This window comes from Dermacentor andersoni, chromosome 4, assembly GCF_023375885.2.
Source record: "Dermacentor andersoni chromosome 4, qqDerAnde1_hic_scaffold, whole genome shotgun sequence".
Taxonomy (NCBI): Eukaryota; Metazoa; Arthropoda; class Arachnida; order Ixodida; family Ixodidae; genus Dermacentor; species Dermacentor andersoni.
In genome coordinates, this window is record NC_092817.1 from 92,807,494 (window position 1) to 92,829,270 (window position 21,777).

Genomic DNA, 21,777 nt, shown 5'->3' on the forward strand with positions numbered 1-21,777 from the left:
CAAGGAGGGGGGGGGGGGGGCAATACAGCACGACCTCGTGCCTTTGTAAGTATCCCTACGCAGGCACGAGGATAACGGTTGTTGAGATATCGAGGCGCAGGAAAAAGGGGTCGGGCGGGCGGGCGAGGGTTGAAGTAAGGTCGCCGTGATTAACCCTGGAACAAGCAGCCGAAAGAAACAGCAACGGCAAAGACAACCTATCAGCCCACAATGCTCCAACTAGCAAAGGGAGCCACGAGCGCGGAAACAGGAACGATCGGGCAACCCTTCAAGGGAGCCGGCCCCCCTATAACCATGCGCGAGCGCTGATTGGTCCGTGCGAGAAGTGACGTCGTCAAAAAGGCGCGCACACGCGTTCGCGCGCGCGCGCACGCACGCACGCACGAAAAAACTTGCGACGGAGCGGAGCACGGAGAAGGGAGCAGAAGGCGAAGAGAGGGGGTAGAAGAGGGAGAGAGAGAAAAAAAGCTCAAGCGCGACGCGGGTTTCCAATATGGCGTCGGGCACACTTCCGGCACAACGCCCACGCGCACAGAGCGCGCGCGCGTCAGCCGGACCGGGGGGTACAAAAGCGCCGGCCGCGGACGGCTCCGATCCCGACTCCGGAGTCAGGACTACCCCAATCGCGTGCGCGGGACGCTTTCGAAGAGAGAGGCGCGAAATCCGAGAGCGAGCCGAGTGTGCGAACCCAGTAGAGAGGCTGCTCCTTACCGGTGTCTCCGAGCGAATAGAAAGCTAGTAGGTATAGCAAGCGAAAAGAGGGATACAATACGGGACAAGAGCAGAACCGCACTTTGTTTCCGACTTCGTCGCGTAGTTATCATTGCCGCCTGTTGAGCGGCTCAGCGTGGCAGTATCCGCGTTAGTAACTGTCCTTTAGATCGGCAACAGCTGCGAACGAAAGCCGGCCTCTGACTCGATTTCGGGAAGGAGTGAAGAAAGAAAGAAAGAAGTCAGGGACGAAACGACCAGTGCAGCGACTTCGCCTTGAAGCATCCCGCTCCTGAGTTTGCCCCTTCGTCCGCTGTTGGAGAAAGACCTGCCTAAAGAGTGAGTTATTTGATGCGACGCCTTTGTACCTCTACTGTAATGCGAGAGCCGTCTCTGCTGCACGCAGAAAATTGTCGCACATCGTAAGAGGCTACTTGGCACGTTTTATTAACAGTTACTTTCACGACGTAATGCGGTCTTGCGAAATTTGGGCGTGCGGATCGTCACGATTGGGTGTACCACTAAGATTTGTTAATGTTAATCATCTTCGTGGGCGACCTACAGAGATGTGCCCCAGTAATGCTTTGAATAGAGAAAGAGAGAGAATCGAGGGAATCGATGTTTCTGAAATTTCAAGGTGCTTGGATAACTAACGTAGTCATAATTGTTACATTGATTCGAGGTCAAGTGCAGCGCGGCGGCTCAGAACGCGCCAAGTAGCTGCTGTGTTTCGCTTAAGTTTTCGTAAAACGAGTGAAGCCAATTTAGCTCGAGTTAATTACATCGCATAGCAAATGACCCAATAGTAAGGAAGACGTCCAAGTATGTCTCATTTTGATTTTGGGAACTTTGTGCCCATTTGTGTGCGCTTATATCTGGAATGACAAGGTATGAGTTGTAGACTATTCACAGTGAACTTCCGCACGCTTGAATGAAAACTTCTAGCATGTAACCAATAGTTCTACTATGTTATCGCCAAGAAGCTGGATTTCTTTTTTTTTTTGCACTGTCTTAGTTTGGAACCAAACAAAGAGTTGTATCATTGCGCAGATTTTCGTGCTACATACGCAGTGCATCAACGTGGTCGGTGCACCTATTCCGGGAAATAATCTTATTTTTCATTTTGTGAGTTTGACGTTCAAGGAAATTGTGGGGAGAAAGTGTATTAGGGCGTTTATCTTATTCATTTTTAGTTGAAAATTATTGGTCATTAGGAGCTTCTGCAATTTTCGCCTTAGGCGACTTTTTTCGCACACGTCTCGGTACAGCGAGGCCGTATCACTTTCTGGAAACTAGTGGCTGTCTCCGACGTTTCTTATGCGGTTTCAAAAAACGAACACTGTCGCTATTCACTGATAACAATTAACTGAGCAACCTGCAATCCTTAGAAGAAAAAAAATGAACCAGCAATTTATTGTTGAAGACATTTATAATGCTGGTGGCTACTTATCAGCATTCGCGTGTTTAAAGGAAACTATAGTAGAGTGAGCATGACAACTGTGTTTAGAAGGCGTTTGCATTCGACAGTTTCGTTGGAGCAATTCGTGGGAAGATGTGGGGGCCATAAAATGTTGACAATTTGTACTGGAACTTTTGAACTTGCTCAACAGCACCTCAGTCGATGAAAATATATACGAACAGCTGAGAAATATATGTACTTGGGCTCTATAACGTAAAAATATTCCACGATGTTTTTATTCCGATCTCCTGACGTCAGATTTATTTACATAACCGCCAACGTAGGCATCGGGTGGTGACCCGCAGCGCTGTTTGAACCACCCCATCAAACTCTGTCCTCTTTTATAGGAGGCCACTTTAGTTTGATTTCAAAGCAAATTGCATTGCCTACTTTGACAGGTTTTTGTTATTGGATTGTCTGGCAAGAGGCGTGGAGCACGTAGAAATGAACAGAGCTTCAGTGGGGCCGAGCTAGCGCAGTGAAAGTAGATAAGAAAATTAGATAATGTAAGATAAAAGTAGATAAGAAAGATGTGGAGGGTGGTGTTCGCGTCTGGGATTCGACCGCTTCCTCTGGCTTAGCTTGCGGTGGCTGGTCGAAACCCGCGGTGGCGTGCAACGGAATGTTAAATATGTCGCTAAAACGAATCCTCAGCGAAGAGTTGGTATAGAGCGATGTCTTAAACGTGCTGAAAGGGTTCGACAACGTTATACTGCCACGTAAAATGCCCTTATTAGGTAGTTTTAGTGTTGCGCCACGACGATACGTATGCAGCACGCAAGGGCTTTGCGGTACGTAGCAGCGCGTGTGACGTCAGGGCTTTCAGCACTGGGAAATGCCTACGTACGTAAGCGGGCGAGCGTCGTTAGACGACGAGCGCGTTCACGCTGCGTCGAATAATATTTAGGCATTTAAAAGACGTCACATTTAATACGGATGCATATTGAGAAATATAGAAGCTGAGCACTCACTTTCTGAGGCTGGCACGGTCATTTCGGACGAACTGCGCCAACAGGAGGTCCCGCGTTTCGCGCAAACAGTGAACACTTTCTCAAAAAACAAAGTTCATATTTTTTGCTCTGGATTCCCACCGTGAAGAATCCTGAAGCGGGTTCTCCGCATTCACTTCACGCAGCAAAGTCAAAGTGTAGGCCATTGAAAAGTACAGCCTTCCGCTGGCCGTCTTTGACGCCGCGCACTCTGCGAAACTCTTTTGTCTCGCGCTCTCCCGAACAAACGAGAACCACGAGAGGAGCACGCAAGGCTCCCGACGTACGCGGGCAAGAATCGGATGCGTGCGTACGCGGCGGCCGCGTATGCATCAAGTACCATTCGGGTTGCGTTTTGCACATGCAAACTTTGCAGGACGTAGAGATCTCACGACGCAACACCGTTGTGTACGCAAGGTACGCAGTACCAAAGCTGTCTAGTATACGCAAATAAGTCCGTTTCCCCAGCAGCTGCGAGTAGCCAGTGCCAGAGCGATCGGTAGGCAGACGTCTTCTATTCCTTTCGTAACGGGGAAGCCTCCAGTTATTCCGAAAAAAGGCCGGTTTGTTCGGCATGTTAATGCAACTTTAGTGTGTACACATCACTTTCACGTAGTCAATTATTGTGGTTTTGTGACGTCACGTGTCAGAAAGTCGAAGTGGGCGCCACTCGAAAACGTTTGACAAATAGCGGAGGGCTAATGGCGAAAAATGTGTGGAATCTGAAATAATTATTTTCATGTTGTTTGGTCTTATCATGCCTAATCAGTGCACACACGTAATGCCCGATGGGAAGTTTTCGCGGTTTTCGGGACGTCGCGTGACAAGCAGGCGAAGGGGGAGGTAGCCCGAAAATTTTCGACGAATATTGTCGATGCGTGATTGCCGACATGGAATAGAAACAGTTTGGAATAGTTTTGGAATAGTCACCAATCAGGTGATAGAGAAATGTGCGGAATATAACCAACCATTATATATAGCTTTCATTGATTATGAGAAAGCGTTTGATTCAGTCGAAACCTCAGCAGTCATGGAGGCATTGCGGAATCAGGGTGTAGACGAGCCGTACGTAAAAATACTGAAAGATATCTATAGCGGCTCCACAGCCACTGTAGTCCTCCATAAAGAAAGCAAAAAAATCTCTATAAAGAAAGGCGTCAGGCAGGGAGATACGATCTCTCCAATGCTATTCACGGCATGTTTACAGGAGGTATTCAGAGACCTGGATTGGGAAGAATTGGGGATAAGAGTAAATGGAGAATACCTTAGTAACTTGCGATTCGCTGATGATATTGCCTTGCTTAGTAACACAGGGGACCAACTGCAATGCATGCTCACTGACCTGGAGAGGCAGAGCAGAAGGGTGGGACTAAAAATTAATCTGCAGAAAACTAATGTAATGTTTAACAGACTCGGAAGGGAACAGCAGTTTACGATAGGTAGCGAGGCACTGGAAGTGGTAAGGGAATACATCTACTTAGGACAGGTAGTGACTGCTGATCCGGATCATGAGAGTGAAATAATCAGAAGAATAAGGATGGGCTGGGGTGCGTTTGGCAGACATTGTCAGATCATGAACAGCAGGTTGCCATTATCTCTCAAGAGAAAAGTTTATAACAGCTGTGTCTTACCAGTACTCACGTACGGGGCAGAAACCTGGAGGCTTACGAAAAGGGTTCTACTTAAATTGAGGACGACGCAACGAGCTATGGAAAGAAGAATGATAGGTGTAACATTAAGGGATAAGAAAAGAGCAGATTGGGTGAGGGAACAAACGCGCGTTAATGACACCTTAGTTGAAATCAAGAAAAAGAAATGGGCATGGGCAGGACATGTAATGAGGAGGGAAGATAACCGATGGTCATTAAGGGTTACGGACTGGATTCCGAGGGAAGGGAAGCGTAGCAGGGGGCGACAGAAAGTTAGGTGGGCAGATGAGATTAGGAAGTTTGGAGGGTCAACATGGCCACAATTAGTACATGACCGGGGCAGTTGGAGAAGTATGGGAGAGATCTTTGCCCTGCAGTGGGCGTAACCAGGCTGATGATGATGATGATGATGATGATGATGATGATGATGATGATGATGATGATGATGATGATGATGATGATGATGATGGAATAGTTTTACGTTATAGCGCCCCTGCGTTCCACCTGTCCGAAGAAAGCACTAAAACCTTGGTGGTGCACGTCTATGAACGGCATTCTAAGCATGGATTGCGCCGTTAGGCCCGTAGTGTCACGGCCCATAATCGCAAATGACATGCGTACTCCGCTAGCAATAAAATTTCCGCATCCCTCCAGGCAGTGAGTCTAATTTGACCCAGGGACGCCCGCAGTTTGTCGCAGCTTATTAAGCTCCGTGTAACCGACGTACAAGACAATATGCACACCAGAACAAAACAGTATGTGCACGAAAAAAAAATAAAAAACACTCGCAGCTGCGATCTCCTCCCGGCCTTGTTGCAGGCTTTACAGCCTGCTGTCAGTGACAGAGCAAGAGATTTAAAAAGCGCGAAAAATTTGTATGTAACATATTCTTTCAAGGTGCGCGCGAATACTTTTGTGAATAAAATGGCATTGCAAGGGCTCCCGCAGCGCTATTTGAGGATTAGGCTTGAGAACATGCCATTGTCACCGAATAGCACTTCAAAAATATTGCGCGTTCGCTTAGCAAAAAAAAAAAAAAAAAAAATAAAGAAGGAAAGAACGCCTGCTTTCTTCAGGTAAGCCTTTTGCTTTTGACCGATCCCAACTTCTTACAAGAGGAGGAGGAGAGCGCTTCAGCCACTGCGGTTATCAGTGTGTTCACGCATAAAAGCATCGAACAGTCCAGATATGGTTTATCTGGGGTTTTATATGATGCATAAAGGAACTGCTCCTAAACAATAAAAATATAAAAGAAGAAACACGTACGACAAGTATTTTTGCCAAACTCCTGCTCTTCTCACAACCCATTCTTACACCGACTCCCCCTTTATGGTCTTCGCGTATTTAATGTCGATGTCATGGGTGAAGCCTGACTCACCGGATGTTTCTTAAAGGGAAAAGTAACTTCTTACTACACTTTTTGTTCACAAAACGGAGGTTTTTGGTAGCACGCGAAGATATTGTACAGGATGCGGGGCAAATTGGAGCTGGTAGCTGTGCTTTGAGGGCAGAGTGCTTTTTTTTTATGAAATGCACCACTAAGTTGTTTTTTCCACGGGAAAAAAATTCATAATTTCTCGATGTTTGGAAAGGGCTAGCAACGAGAAACCGCTGCAAACTTTTTATTTTCTTAAACATAAATGCCTGAAATCTTGAAGCCTGCATATAACTTATATAACACACCAGTTAGAGATAATTAGGCTGACAATAAAATAATAAAAATAATGTTTTCCATAGAACAGCGTCTTTCCTTCGGGGGAGACATGATGAACTGGATATTTACTGAGCAGGATCGATTGCTCTGTATTTGCTTAAACTTAGAAACTCTAATTACATTCCTTCTACAAAGTCAGGTTCATTTGCAGGCCTAACGGGAAGCTCTTTCCTATCTCACATGGAGCTCTCAAAAGGCGAAGAACCATTTGCCCCTTCACTGATTGCCCTTTCAATTTGCAGGAAGCGATGGGCTGTTTTGCTTCTAAAGGATCTTTTACAACATGCCAAGAGCACTTTCAAAATTAAACTGTGCCCAAATGCACCAGTAGTGTTTTCATCTTTTTCGCTAGTGTTTGTTTTCCGCCAAGGGGTCTTCACCGTTACTTAAAAGGAACTACTGTCACTTCCAAAGAGCGCTTTGAGGAAGAGTAGCATATAGGAATTCCCCAGGGCAAGCCAACGAGAAAGCTTTGACAAAATTCTCGAGGATCCATGTGATTTGCATGCTCTAATGAGTTCCAGGTATCAAGTGCTTCGTCAATCAACGTGACCAAGTAACTTCAAGTTGGCACGATATGAAATCTCTTCATTATTTTTTCATTTCATGAAGACTTGGACTTGTAACACCACGAGAGAAAAACGATAGAATATCAACCTCATCACAGCTGTCCATGCGTGATGAGTTTATTGAAAACCACATTACTTTTTCTGTCACTCTTCTTTTCGCTGTTCCCGCCGCGTTTATTATATTAGCATTAACGAATGGTCAATTGCGCTTCCGGGGCAGTCTGAGTGATTGAAGAGAGCAAACCGATTGCGACAACATCCAGTTTCCTTCACCAGACTTTACCATATGAAGTCTGAACATTGAATGGGCTATTCCCTTTTGGATCAAACTTATGATGACGTTAACATAAAGCTTGCCGTAAAAATCTGCAAGTATAACTGCTAACCCCTACAAGCTGTATGCCTTAGCTCATGGCTGAAATTCGCTGAATTCTTCGGCAGCCTTAACAATTACTGCAGCGATCAGCAAAGTAAAATGGTTAATTCCGGTGTTCCTTCAGAATGCATTCAGTAAAAATGAAACAGGGTACGAAGAGTAGACACAACAAGCGTTCGTTGTGTCTACTTTTCCCGTCTCTCTTGCCTTTACGCTATAACTACAACTCTTTTCCTGAAATGAATTGCCCCCTCCCTCTACCTTTTATTTAACCTTATTTATTTTTTGTGCAAGGTGGCCCAAGCATCTTGGCATTTTAAGGCCGAGCGCAAAGAAGTTTGCCTACTCGAGGTAGCGCTTGCCGCATTTGCTCCGTCCACATTTCAGCAGAGACATCAAGAAAGCGGCTGCGTATACACGAATTTTACTGAGCGCGGTTCAAACGAGGCGTCCTAGTTGTCATACTCAGTGTCTTCCTCGTGACACAGATTATTTACGCTTATTAAAATTTTGTTACACCAAGAAATGTTGATATAGACAAGCCCAAGAGCTCAGCTTGGCTGAAAGAGTTACATCGCATTGTTAATTGAACTTTAGCTGCAAAGGTCTGTACACTATACAATTTCAACACACAGTCTCATAATTATTTAGAGACATTATAATGGTGTATGCAGTGTTGTTCCCGTTTTTTTTATTTGCACCACGTGCCGATATAAAGAAAAGTTATGTCTAAATTTGTAAGGCGGGGGACGCTTCAAAGAAGGGAACGCTGGCGTCGACTTGCGGTAACACCTGGCTACAAAGGAAGCCTATACGGGGCTCTCTTAGAGAAGCCTACGCAGTTGAAGAAAAATTGATCTGGTAGGGGAACTGAACCCGATGCCCAGGCTATCCTAGGTGGGTAGATTGTAGGGTTGGAGCGAATCAAACGGTTACTTGAAGCAGCTCTTGCGTGCACAATAAAGAAGTGAGTTATACGGAAATCCTCCAAATGATTGCAATACCTTGTAGAATATTTATTTTGTTCTTTTTCTCTTTTTCTTCCTCTTTTTGTCGCCGTTCTAATTTGATGTGGAGACGTTTCCCATTTGCTCTTCATTCCACTAGGAGAATTACTAGGTTTTCAAGGAACAAGTGCTCAACCCGGACGAATTTTTTTGTTCTGCTTCTAATTTAGATACTCGTCCAATATGAAAGGCAACACCGGATAAAAAAGCCGGCAATTTTCCTTGCGTGTGCTTGTAATGAGGAAACGTTCCGTGAGCATGATTTTTCTACAGGAGAACAACACAACAAATACCAAGCGAGTGAGGTTCAGAATTTCATATTTGCAGGAATCGCGGTTCGAACACAGTTGAAGTGTTCCCTTTCATATTGGACGAGGGTGTACGTTCTCAAGGTGGTGATATTGTAGCGATAGCTTTTCCCATGCGATTCGTTCACGTACTTTTCACGCTTCTTCAGTCGTCAAAGTGATGCTTCGGCCACGTTGTCAACGGAATCAGCCACCCGTGAACGATGGATGATAAGAACTTCACAGAATAGAGTGGAAGGCATTGCTGCAAGATCGCGGCCCAGAGCAAATACACTGCTGCAGTTGCGCTTTCTGTGAGGTGTCGGATGCGCTTTCACTTACTTTAAAACATTCCCATGAAACTTGTCATTGCGAAAGATTGCGAAACATCATAATTCCCAGGCCCCATCGAAGACTTCGGACGTGAAGGCAAGCATTTTAGTTTAGATCACCCCACAGCACATTAATCCTTACGCGCATCTGTAGAGCCATCTGTGGCTTCGCTTGACTCCTCCACAGACATCGGCCAGCTTCATTTTTCACAAATAAACCGTGCGTATCTTGCTCAAAGACACGCTGAGCAGAGCCGGAAATTAGTCCTAAATTATGACGGAGATTGACAAATGAAGTAAAAGATAAAGTGAGCGACGCAGCTTTTATTGCTTTGTGCATTTTGCGCAGCACCTTTATAATTCAAGTAGGGTCCAACTAGTCCGCAAGAAAGTATTATTGCTTACCGCGCTTAACTTTCACCCTGTCTCTCTCTCCCTCATTTTCTCCCTGTTTGCACCTCGGCGAATGTTCTGACATCCCTTGGTGCTTTTCAGTCGTGAATCGATCGCCCGGCTTGGCACACCGGCAGTCCACACGCTGGCGATGACAGCGGCATTATTAAAGGACAAGTTCTTCCACGTCATTTGGCAAATGCTAAATGATGCAGGGATTGTTTTGCGCAGCTTGTACACGGAGGGTGGCGGCCAAGGTACGCGTCGGCATGAGAGAAGCCTGTACTTGACGTTCCGCAAGAGATTGAAGAGTGCGCCGGAGCAATACACACGTCTAATAAGCCGCGGTGCAACCCCGCTGACCAATGGTGCTGCTTTCGCTTGAAAGCAGCAACTGTGCCTCACTTCGCACTGCTTCCTTTTTTCGTTAAGTTTGACCACCCGAGAAAAGACTGCCGGGTAAGCGGAAGCCTGTTATTAACGTTTTGGCAGACACTGTGCGCAAGGATACGTACGTGTTATTGCATACGCAATGTTGCGATGCATGTAGTTTCCTCGCTTTCTGATCAGTTTCCCAGAGAGTAAACTTATACCATGCTTGTGTTTCTATTCAAGACGCACCGGTTATATGAGATTATACATTTGCCGCGGCGCCTTCATCATTCTTTTCAATCATCGCCATGACTACCGGGGCAGGTATAGATTGTAGAATGAAGCTCAATGCTTAGGGTAAAATGTAAATCAAAGCTCTTTGTTGAGCAACCATTGCCAGTGATCGTTTTCGTTTTTGCCATATGTCGTGAACGTAATCGTAACCGTGATCTTTAAGCGTGATTCAGATACTGTTCTTTAACATAAATACGTACCTGTCGCGGTAATCGAGGGCCTATGGCAATGTACGGCTACGCTCGAGGTCGGGGGTTCAACCCCATCCGCGGCGGAATGCAAGTACCCTCGTGTACCATGCAATGGGTGCACATAAACAACCCCAACTGGTGAGAATTAGTCCGTCGTCCCCCTCTACGGTGTGCCTCATAATTAGTTCGGGGTTCTGGCCCGTAACGACCCACAATCTAACATAAACACAAATACTATAATTTGAGAGAAACCAAAAGCTATAATAAAACAAGCTGGATAAAAAGCTGATAGTTGCTATTTTTAAAATATTTTAGATAGTGAAATACTTAAAGTCTGAGCATGCACAGTGTACGCAATCGTCATGAAACCGACGTTTGTTTCATTGTACCATCCATTTAAGTTTTGCCTCGCGGAATACCACAGCATACCTCCTTGTTTGCCAAACTTAGTTTACGTATAGCCTTGCGGCGAGAAGTGTAAATGTTTACCCTTCGTTCCTTATCTATTTAGCGGTGGTGACTTTATATGAGTTTCACATTTGTACTCTACTTCATTTAGGCTGCTTTAAGTTTTTTGGGCACAATATTTTCTCTAGAACAACTACACAAAATCTTTCATTCACATCACCATCCCTGGCCCAGCACTGTTGGGATCGCGACGCTTGACATATGTCATGGCCATGTCTGGTAGCCGAACGTACCTACATTTTCTTTAGTTATCGGCTCCTGTGGTTTATGACTGCCTCGTTGCGATCAATGGTGAATCAGAAGTGCTTGAAGAAAGCCTCTACAACAAATTTTACTCAAGAAGATGACGTGTGAATGCGCTGCGAAAGTTATGTTTATATGGTACCACCGAAAAAACAAAGCCGCACGCCATACACCCACACACAAACACACACACACGCTCTCTCTCTCTATTCGTGTATTCAGCTCCTATCACAGCTCGTGCATGATACAGAAGAAACGTGAAAGTCACAATTCTATGTTTCAAGTCGTCACATCATGAAACTCAGCTAATGGAATAATACGACGCATCAGGAGAAAAAAAAAGTGAAAAATTTTCTGATGCACGAATATAGTGCTGATTGAGGCATACCACGATCTAGGTTGTGCAACCATTGATTGGTGTTCAAGCACACACGGAGCTTCTGTAAAGTTCTGGTCTTCCTGTTCCTGATCGCTTTTCCACTTGCTGTGATGGTACCAAGCTCCTATAAGCTTAGCTAGAGTTTAAAGTTGGTGGAAGGGATCACGAAAAACATAAGGGAGAGTGGGTGGAGTATAAGCTGACAGAACGGGTGCCATGGTCTCCACACGAAAGACGGGGAAGAGAGAGAAACAAAAAGGGAAAGGTAGGGAAGTTAACCAAGGACGTGCCTGGTTGGCTACCCTACACTTGAGGATGGGAAAGGGAAATAGTACATAAGAAGGAGAGAGAAGAAAAATAATAAGGAGCCAGCCATTCGCAGAGTCAGTCGCAGAGGAACGCCCACTGTCACAAGCGGTCGTACAGTACAGCAGCCTTCAAGAAGTGCAGAAGGACTTTTGTGGCCTTTCGCATGGAAAAATGCATAGACCATTGTCCCAGGATCCTTTTCTCCGAGAGCAGTCAATTATCTAATCGGCTGAGTTTAGCTTGTAGATTACGTCGTTGAGTATCAAAGGATGGGCAGAGACACAAAAGGCGTTCTAGAGTCTCATTGCACCTGCACAAATCGCACGCCGCACTTTTGGCCATTGCTATTAGGAAGGAATAGGAATTTGTAAATGGGACGTCCAACCACACGTGACACAGTAAAGCTGTTTCGCGAAGGGAGAGTCCAGGTGGCACGCGAAGTCGCAAGACCCGGAAGGAGATGGCTTGCAATCACCTGCGCCAACACACTATTGGTGCTCACGTCGAAGACTGCAAAATTCGATCTTTGCAGCACGTTAAAGTGAAGTCTATTGGCAGCAAATACAGCCTAATGAGGTACGTCACGACAATTCAAGTTTTATTACTGGCACCTGACAGGAAATATCAACCATGCGGGCGCTTGTACTGCTCTTTTTATTCCTCCGAAATGAAAAGCTGACAAGCTTTGAGTAGGGAGTATTTGTTCGCGTCAACGACTGTTTGACGCTCCTATGCTGTGTTTGAATGCAATTTCGACAAGTGTGTGTTATTCTACATAACCCCTGTCATAAGAAACATGTGCTATTGACGGCTCTGTCACAGCGATGGCGTAATAAATGCGCGATATCAAACTGTCTGACTTGCTCGCTTGTTATGTCACGTAACGCTATGCTATGCGCATTTTTGTATCTTCTACGTGCGCTATATTTATTTCTTTGCTCTTATTAAATGTTCTGTCAGTGGCAAGAAGGCGTTTATATGAGCGGGAAACTTTATTTGCACATTCCTTTCCCGCATGCTGGTGTATTTGCCACAGGGCAGCCAGGACAAGAACTATAATCGTACAAACGACAACTCCCAAACCTAAAATGTTCATCCATCAAAATACGAGGGCGAATCAGAAAGTCTTTGACCCCATTTTCGATTAGCCAAAAGAAAGTACATACTGGTAACTACAACTATACACACTATTCTACGTACTTTACACTATTTTTCCACATACTGCCCACACCGGTTCAAACATTTGATCCATCGCAGCACTAAATTTAAGGTGCTCCCGTGGTAGAATTCCTGCGCCTGATCATGGAACCACGCTCATTGCCATGCAAGCCTTCATGGCCTTTTGCGATCTCACAACACCGCCATCTCGCACTTCTCAAAGCGAGACACCTTTCCCCATACGTGGGCTGCATTTCCCTGTGGATTTCCATGGGCGTTCGTCCCTTGCTCTATAAAAAAGAAATCACACTTCGTTGCTCGTAGGCCGTGGACGTGTGAAGCACAACCGCCATCTTCAACAACTAACAGCAGCGTCGTGCCGCGGAGATAGCAGCAGATAAGGCCGGCCGGTCCAAGAAAGGTGCACTGCTGGGAATGAATACGGTGACTTCACATTTACAGCAGTAATTTGCCTAAAAAAATAGGGGCAAAGACTTTCCGACTCGCTCGCGTATGTTCAATAATTTCGGTGCTAGATAAAAGTGATAAAGGAGGCCTATTCAAATCTGTGCTTGTACAAATAAAAGCAAAATTTGAAGATGTTTATATTAGCATGAGAGTGTGTTAATAATCCTGCGTGACGATTTCTTGTTATTCGCGGGTTCGATGGTTTGAAATACGTAATACTTAGAATTAAGGAGATTTTTCGGTTATTCAAAAGAAAGTAAAGCAACCCTTAATATAGATACCCTCTTACGGAACGTAATTGTTTGAATGCTATACAATTTCATTAGTTTTGTCTATCCCACAACTCGGCAATATTTGGGCGAGGAACTTTTCGCGCCGAATATCCTCTAACGATTGTAATGTAACTTGATTGCTATGATTGCTTGGTCGAGCCTAGTGAATCACAGCTCACAAATGATTAAGTATGGAAGTGCTTGTGCGCGCACCACATTGGCTTGCCTTAGACTGATTTAAGTCTCGTTTGTACGCACACGGTCCCCAAAACGTGACTGCCTATTTTGCGTCTTTTCATTTTTTTTCTTTTGCGGATAACATATGTCGACTTTTGTTCTTGCGTAGCAGTTGATCAGACTTATCAATATCTCACATAGTTGTTCCTGTGTCGGCCTTCGATGTTCCAAAGTATGAAGAAAGGAGTCTTCATTAAGCTACTTACTGTCAACTTGCTTTCAAGCGTCAGGAACGCCGAACTAATACACTAACACATCAATGCCAAAAACTTCACCATCAACCTTTCTTGATATTTCCTTTGCGCTGACGAGAAACTTTCCTGTAATTCAAGTTCCATTTACAAGCGTACCCAGACACAACAATCGCGCTCGCGAGACAACGCAGAAAAACTGGGTATGGCCGCATCAACTCTGACCAACTACCTCATCAGCCACATGATCCCTGACCGTCCGTAATGCTTAAAACAAGATCCCATGGACTTTGCCTCTCGAAATCGATATGGTGTACCTGCACGCGCAACGCACATAGAATAAATGTGCGTCCATAACTGGCGCTGAGATCGTAAAAAGCTCTTTGTCATCAACCGGTCGTCTTGGTTAAATAGATTTTTACCATCGCCATTGGTTGGCGAGGATGCATGTGTTTATGTTTGGCCCGTCACATTCGATAACTATACAAACACTGATATCAATCACCAGAAACCATTCTTCAAAACCGTTCTGGTGCACTCAGGGCATGGTTTCCTATAAAAAAAATCCTGGGTCAGCATAAGGCATATGCCACCATAATCCAATGATTCTTCTCGCTAAATTCTATGCCTTTTTTATCAATCGCTATTCACGACCGGCTGATCGTGGTGATTAATGTAAGCGCAGTGCCGCTCGGACCACTGACGAATAGCGAAGAGGAATAGCATTGGGATAGAATCGCTACATTAATCCTGCACCGGTTTCTCAATCAAGACATACATAGTTCAATATTAAACCGCTCCGTAATCGTGTAATAGGTTCTTATTTACAACGTCACAAACTTCAGCTCCCTGGAAGTGATAGCGTGGCAGCTCTGCCAGCTGTTCGAGCAGGTTTGACATTTGTCTATAAATAAGTGTTGAGCTATGTGCAGCGCGCATGCGACATAAAGAACATTGCGTTTTTCAGTAGCGTCTTTTAGAACATGCTGAACGCGTTTGCGCGTTGCTTTGGAACTCTACTATTTCTTATTCACATTAGCTTACTTGCACTTCTTTCTTTCACACATGCACCCCCCCCCCCCCCCCCCCCTACTCTCTTAAATATAATTTCTGGGGTCTTACGTGTTAAATCTACCATGTGATTATGAGGCAACCTACATTTGCGGACTCCGCATTAACCTGGCCTCCTCGACTTATTTAACACACCGGCAATGCTCGGCCCAAGAGCGTTTTTTTGAAATCCCGCCCCCATCGAAATGCGGCCGCCGTGGCCGGTATCGATCCCACGGCTTCGAGCTATGCAGCACAGTGACATAACCACTAAGCTACCACAATGGGCCTCCCCCCTCTCTCTATCCCCCGCCGCCTCCTTCCATTCTCCTTCTATGAGCTTCAAGTCTAAGGGAATAAAAAAATCCAGCTGTAAATTAGTACAATGACGTTGTTCGATTTAAATGCCTTTTTTTGTATGCCTTGCACAATGGCAATACAACTTTTCATGGTTACAGATTGCGTTAATAATGTTAACTATTCAGAATATTCAGAATGTTGTTGAAGTCCCGCAGGAACTCAATGCAGTTGAGAAGCTTTCTCTCTAAAAAAAAGAATGATAATAATGAATAAAAAATAAAGATAAATAAAAAGCCCGACTTGGTCGACCGCGGGGGGCTCAGCATTTCTATTTATCTCAATATAGTGCGTGGGCCGAACAGCATAAATAAGTCACGTAGGGGGTTTGTGTTCTCTCTGAAGGGAAGGGCAAGCCACGCATTCGGCATAGAACGTCACATCGACGAAGTTCTGGCGATCACAGTTGTAATGTCTCACAAGGCGCCAGTTTGTATTCATGCAACGGTGAGCAAATCAGTTGTTGACTGGCACCGATAAGAAATAAGTTCAAACAATACCGCCTTATAAAGCGGTACATAGGAACCGGGAAACTGAAGATAACGAAGAACAACTACGCCATAAAGAATACGGGACGAAAAGAGAAATACCATTTATTCTTCAGAGCTCCATAAATACCATACAATTCAGGTGGATGGTTTGGTTGAATGCCAGTGGTATCACTACGAGGTATTGAGCAATCGGCGGGGAATGAAACAATGAGAATCTTATGGCACATAATGTTGCCCTGGCAGACGCTTTAGGTCACTTGCATTGCGAGCTTGAACTTATGCGTCCAAATGCTTCCTTAGATGTAGTGATGAACAAAGTGAAAAGAAGGCAACGTAGAATGAATGCGCTTCAACCTACTTGAGCATCACACTCCCGGTGACCATGCAACGACAGTTTTACGCAGCCGCAGGGTCATGGCGCAAAATAATAGATAATTCTATCAGGTTAGGCTTAAGTTGATTGAGTAACACGTGAATTTCACTGCAGCCATTGTGTCAAAGCTTTGCTCTTTACACGCTGTAAACTTTTTTTTTTCGTCGTTTGTTACAATAAACTTTTAAGTGTAAAATGAACAACGAATGAGCACCGAATAACTCATCCTTTTTAAGTTTCTTCGGATTGCTCACTTGAGCAGCCTGGTCCGAGGCATAGCGATTTAAATTCCTTTGGCACACAATAGTGCTCCGACAATGCGCGTTTCGATACTTTACGTCACGGAGCACAGGCCCTAATCCATCAAATGCGAAAACATCTTTGCTTTTCTTGCTGCAAGGAACAGCTCTTTTCAACCCAGCACCTGGTAAATGCTTGCGTGTCATTATGTGCCCAGTCTTAGAAAAGGAATGAGCTATCAGTCAGCTGTCATGAGTATGCATGATTGTGGCGCTTACTTCTATCATTAAAAATAAAATTCGAGTGCATCCCATTGATGGGTCTATAGCGTATTCAGCATCTCTGTACTTGAGGCAAACTGATCACACAACTACGTAGGCTCTGGAATACGAAATCTTTCCACCATGCATTTAGGTTTCCGAGTAGTTCGGTTGTCGAGTGCACAAATACTGACGTTCGTTCGCTTTGTAATGCTCTTTTGTGTTTTCTTTTCTTTTATGTTTTTCCTTGGGTCGGAGGGGGGGGGGGGGGGTTCGAAACCGTGTTTTTGTTAAACACGAAAGCATGCTAGTCACTTAACTAACTATGTTATCTTATTTCTTGGATGCACTCTTACCCACACCTTGCAGTACGTTCACAGAATGTATTGCAACTCAACAGCAATCCGCCCTCTTGTGATGGTGCTCTGTGGAATTGGTTCCGAAATTAGAGCTGGCACATGCGAAGATAGTGCCACACAATGAGACTACACAATCTGCACCGGATGCGCCTACTCTTGTACAGTAGTGGGAGACTAAAAATTGTAAAAGAAAGAAAGAAAGAAAGAAAGAACCTTTTGCGGCGTTGAGCGGGTTGCAGTAACTGGTTGATTTACTCGACGAAGGATGCAAATCGAGCGCAAATGCGAGGCATCTGTTCAGAACTACACGTAAAGGGTTCACATAGCGGAACAACCGTAACGGATATTTTGAACGGCGCAGCGAGAACAGCGCCAGTCATCTGCAGAGTGAAATGTGAAGCCGTAATGTGTCCCCGTGATTTTACATTTTGGAGTGAAGCGTTTAACCGATGCAGTCGTGTAAGTCGTCAGTTTGGCGAGTTCCACTCGGTCAGTTAGAGACTGCGTGCCAGGTGTCAAAGCTGCCTTGCGGAGTCTGTCCTCGAAAGCGGAATTGGAACGCTGTGCTCTTCTTGATGTGCTGTGCGAACAGCGTTATCAGCGGAATAATTGCCACTGATTCGCCAATGGCCAGGTACCCACTGAAAAACAACCTCGTGACATCTCTGTTGGACGTGATAGTGAAGGTTGACGTGATGGTACGACGTGATGGTGGTTGGACGTGACGTGAAGCTACGCGTCTCTGTGACGTTTGGTTAGGAGTTGCCAACACTAAGGCGTACTCTACATTAATTGGAGTGACCGGCAGTGCAGCATGCGAGGTCTGCGGCACCGAAGAAGATATCGAGCACCTGCTGTGCCACTGTCCACGACATTCCCCAGAAAGACAAAAACTTGCCAACGCTCTCCAAAAACTGGACAATCGGCCGCTTTCTGCGCAGGTGCTGCTGGAACACCGCCCCCATCGCTCGTCGGCAATAAAAACGGTGATGGCGCTTTTGTGCTTCTTGAGGACGACGGGTTTGTGTGAACGACTGTGACTATTAATTCAATTTCTATTAGACGACACGCGTCAGCGAACTCACCGCTAATTTCCTTCTTTCCTTCCCTCCTCTGTCTCCCTTTCATGTTTGTTTTCCCCTTTCCAGTACCCCTGTGTAGGGTAGCCGACCGGACGTTATCCTGGTTAACCTCCCTGCCTTCTGCTTTTCTTTTCCCTGCCACATTTTGGAGACGTTATTGACTGAAAAGTAACTCGCGTTTCCATGAATGCGCTCTGCGATATTTCAAATTGCTTCCTGCTAGAATAAACCAGCTCTCCTATTTAATTTGTAGTACAACTCGCGGCCAATGTTACTGTAATATTTACGTAGCTGACAGCGATTTCTGACAAAACAATATCAGAGGGAAGCAAATCATTGAGTAAGTCAACAGCGCTGTTACGCTTTCATAGGAATGCGTCCACAAGTATCGGCATTTCTTTCTGTTGCGGCTGTCTTTCTGTCTAAACTTACCTCCAAATGCATTTGCTTTTCCAATTTCCCGAACTCTAGTTCTGCTGTGGAAGTGTTACTAGAGCTCACTTTCTCCTCGAACGTGCTCAATTTGCGCTACGTTTTTCATGCAGCGCTGTGTACTCGCTCAAACATGGTTTTGCAATCATGTTGCCTTACATTTAAATAGGCGCAGAAACCTCTCGTGGGGGGTCCGCAGCCTTTGTTGCACTAACTCATTATTTCAGTATTTTCTGCTCTTCAAGCAAGGCGGCTGATTCGGCTTTGAGCGGTATTTAGAATTTACCATTCCATCTAGAGCTCCGGATAGATTAGCTGACGAATTTACCCACCAAACGTAAAAGAATTACGTTCTTTTGTAATGAAGTCAGTAGCATGAAATGCTTACTTTACTTACAGAATAGTGCTTCAATACGCAAGGTATAGGTTAGCTGTTCTGAGGCTGAAAACTCCAGAAACTTCGAAACTACAATTCGCTTCCCAGCAATAGAAAGGTATGTTAGAAAATAGGCCTCGTATTCACAAAAATAAAAAAATAAGAAGCTGTTGGCCTAGAACAGTTTGCAAGACGGAATGCCAGCCAATAGTGACTACCGGAAATATAATTGGCGAAGCCGGCCGACCAATAGCAAGCAGCACTTACGAAAGAAATCTTCGTGAGATATATCAGGGCCTGATTCACAAAAAAAAAGGCTCTTGCTGCAGAATTGCGCCTGGGAAAAAAATTCCAGCAAATCTGTACTCTGGACATTATATTACTGAAAGCGGCTGGCCAATAGCAGATGCTCTTACGAACCAAAATCTTTGTGAAATTGGCTCCAGGTTTCCTTTACCTTGGTTTCTCTCTCGATAAATGCGAACTCAGAAAAAAAAACTTAAAGTAATGCTTATGACCATATGCCTACTTAAGAAAAATAAAGGATAACTTGAGGTGTGCCTATGAATGCAAGGTTTCGGCAAAAAAAGCGCCGACTATTTTCATTCATCACACCTTAAGGTATTTGTGGTGAGAGTGATGGTGGTGTTCCAGCAGGCATGGTTAGCCTGGCATACATAGCCAGCAATTGTCCCGCCTGAGCCTCCTGTGAGCCGAGATCAGGGGTGTGTCACTAGGTGTCGAAGATTCCCATGTCTGGCATGAAGCCAATTAGCAGTCGTTGCACTCTCTTCCTGATTGCTGCGGGCCCTCCGGGGAAAACAACGTCTTCAAATCTCCTATGCGAAAGACCTTTCTTTTTTTTTGCAGGCTGTCGATCATCGCTTTTCTTTCTGCGTCGAACTGTGGTCATAGCCAAGTGAAATGTTCGATGTCGCCGTTATCACCACAGAAGGCATAGAGCGAGGAAACGCATCGTCTCGTCCTGAATAACAAAGCTGGGGTGTGCGTGGAGTCGGTTGGGATGCGGTACAACAGCGTTGCTTCTTCGCGAGTAAGTCCGTGGGTCACACAGGCTTGGTAAGGAGGCTTGTGGATCGCCCTAAAGTGATTGTGGATTGCATCCTTAGAATACTGAAAGATGTTGGGCGCTCTCACTTTTGGGACGTATGTCAGCGCTAAGCGTGCAAGAGCGTCAGATTTCTCGTTTCCTTCAATTCATATGTGGGATGGGATCCACTACAATGTTACGGTAAGTCCTTTGCTCATTAGATCTTTAATCAGTGGTAGAGATTGCCTTGTAAACTTCTCTCGAGGTAGGCCACGATGTACTCGTTATAACGCTGACCGAGTCCGTCAGCACCACGACGTCTCGTGCACAAAAGGCGCGTTGTTTTCGCAATGCCTTGGTAATTGCGGCGCTTTCTACCGTTGAAAACGAAACTATGCGATCCCGGTGGGCAGACCATGACATATTAAGGGAGGGTACGCAGAATGCCGCTGCGCAGCCATCTTCTTGTGCTTTCTGTAAGAGGTAATCGACGTTTACTCCGGTTACCGGGATATGGGGAGTAACCAATAGCCTATACGGAAAGATTCGCCCGCACAGGCCATAAGAAGCACTTGCTTTACATAAAGCAAAAGGTTTGCAAACCATTGCAGAAGATTTTGCAGATGTATGCGCATCTGGAAGATCAGCAGGAGTCGAACCCTCTCATCTCAATCATTCTATACAATTCAACTTTCGCGAGCTCAATTTGGCGCTTAGCAAATTAAGGAGGCGCTGTGTGATGGGTCGCAATTTGATCAGCAATGAAATGCTAATGAATGTGCCATACAAGTGAACACGAGCTCATTTGGAGATATTTCATCACGTCTAGGCACAGGAGAGATCTTAGAAGCGTGGAAGACAGCATAGATGGTGAGAGTGCTCAAGTCCGGAAAGGATTCTGCGAACCTTGCCTCATATCGACCAGTATCGCTAAGACCATGTGCGTCAAAGTTGATGGAAAGACTAATGTGTATGAGGTTAACTTGGTATCTTGAACCAGGAAGTGGACTGTCGTCATCTATGACCGGATTTCGTCCACGGTTCAGTGCGCAGCACAGTGTCTTCGTCTTACTAAACCATGTCGAGCGCCATCGCGTCAACGGCGTTTCGACACTCGCCATCTTTATGGACGTTACCAAAACATACGACTGTGTGCATGATACAGGCATCATCAACGGACTCAAAGCCATGGGCATCTCGGGAAATGATCTTGGATTCGTCCATGAATTTCTTAGGGATTGATGTGTCCAGGTTAAGCTCGGAAATATATTAAGTGAAAAGCGATGCGTTTCCTTACGCGTCCCACAAGGAAGTGTCCATCTCTCTTGCTACATAACCTTGTCATGGCAGCCTTCCAGACGCACTGAAAGTAGGTTGGATGGCAGTTAAAATGTCCACCTACGCAGATGGCATCTCCATTTGGATCTCGGTGTACCAGCACAAACGTTTCGCCAGTATAGCCAAGGGCACAATCGCTATCATACAGATACGGATACGAAGAACTTTATTAAAAGGATCCTGAGAAGCGCCGCCCCTTAGGGCGACATTGCGGGCCGCTCCCACGTGGAGACAGTTAGGCCGACAGTTAAGCGTGGATAAGTGGCGTTAGAATTGCCATAACCTAATGCCAGTTATTGA

The 21,777-nt window shown here is 45.3% G+C and overlaps 1 protein-coding gene across 1 annotated transcript in view; it reads left to right on the forward strand.

The window, feature by feature from the left end:
• Window positions 1-553: 553 nt before the first annotated feature.
• LOC126536491 (uncharacterized) overlaps window positions 554-21,777 on the forward strand; it is a 134,616-nt gene continuing 113,392 nt past the window's right edge. The window contains exon 1 of the mRNA XM_050183484.3: window positions 554-1,050. The gene's annotated coding sequence lies outside the window, so the exon portion shown is untranslated. The remainder of the gene's footprint in view (window positions 1,051-21,777) is intronic.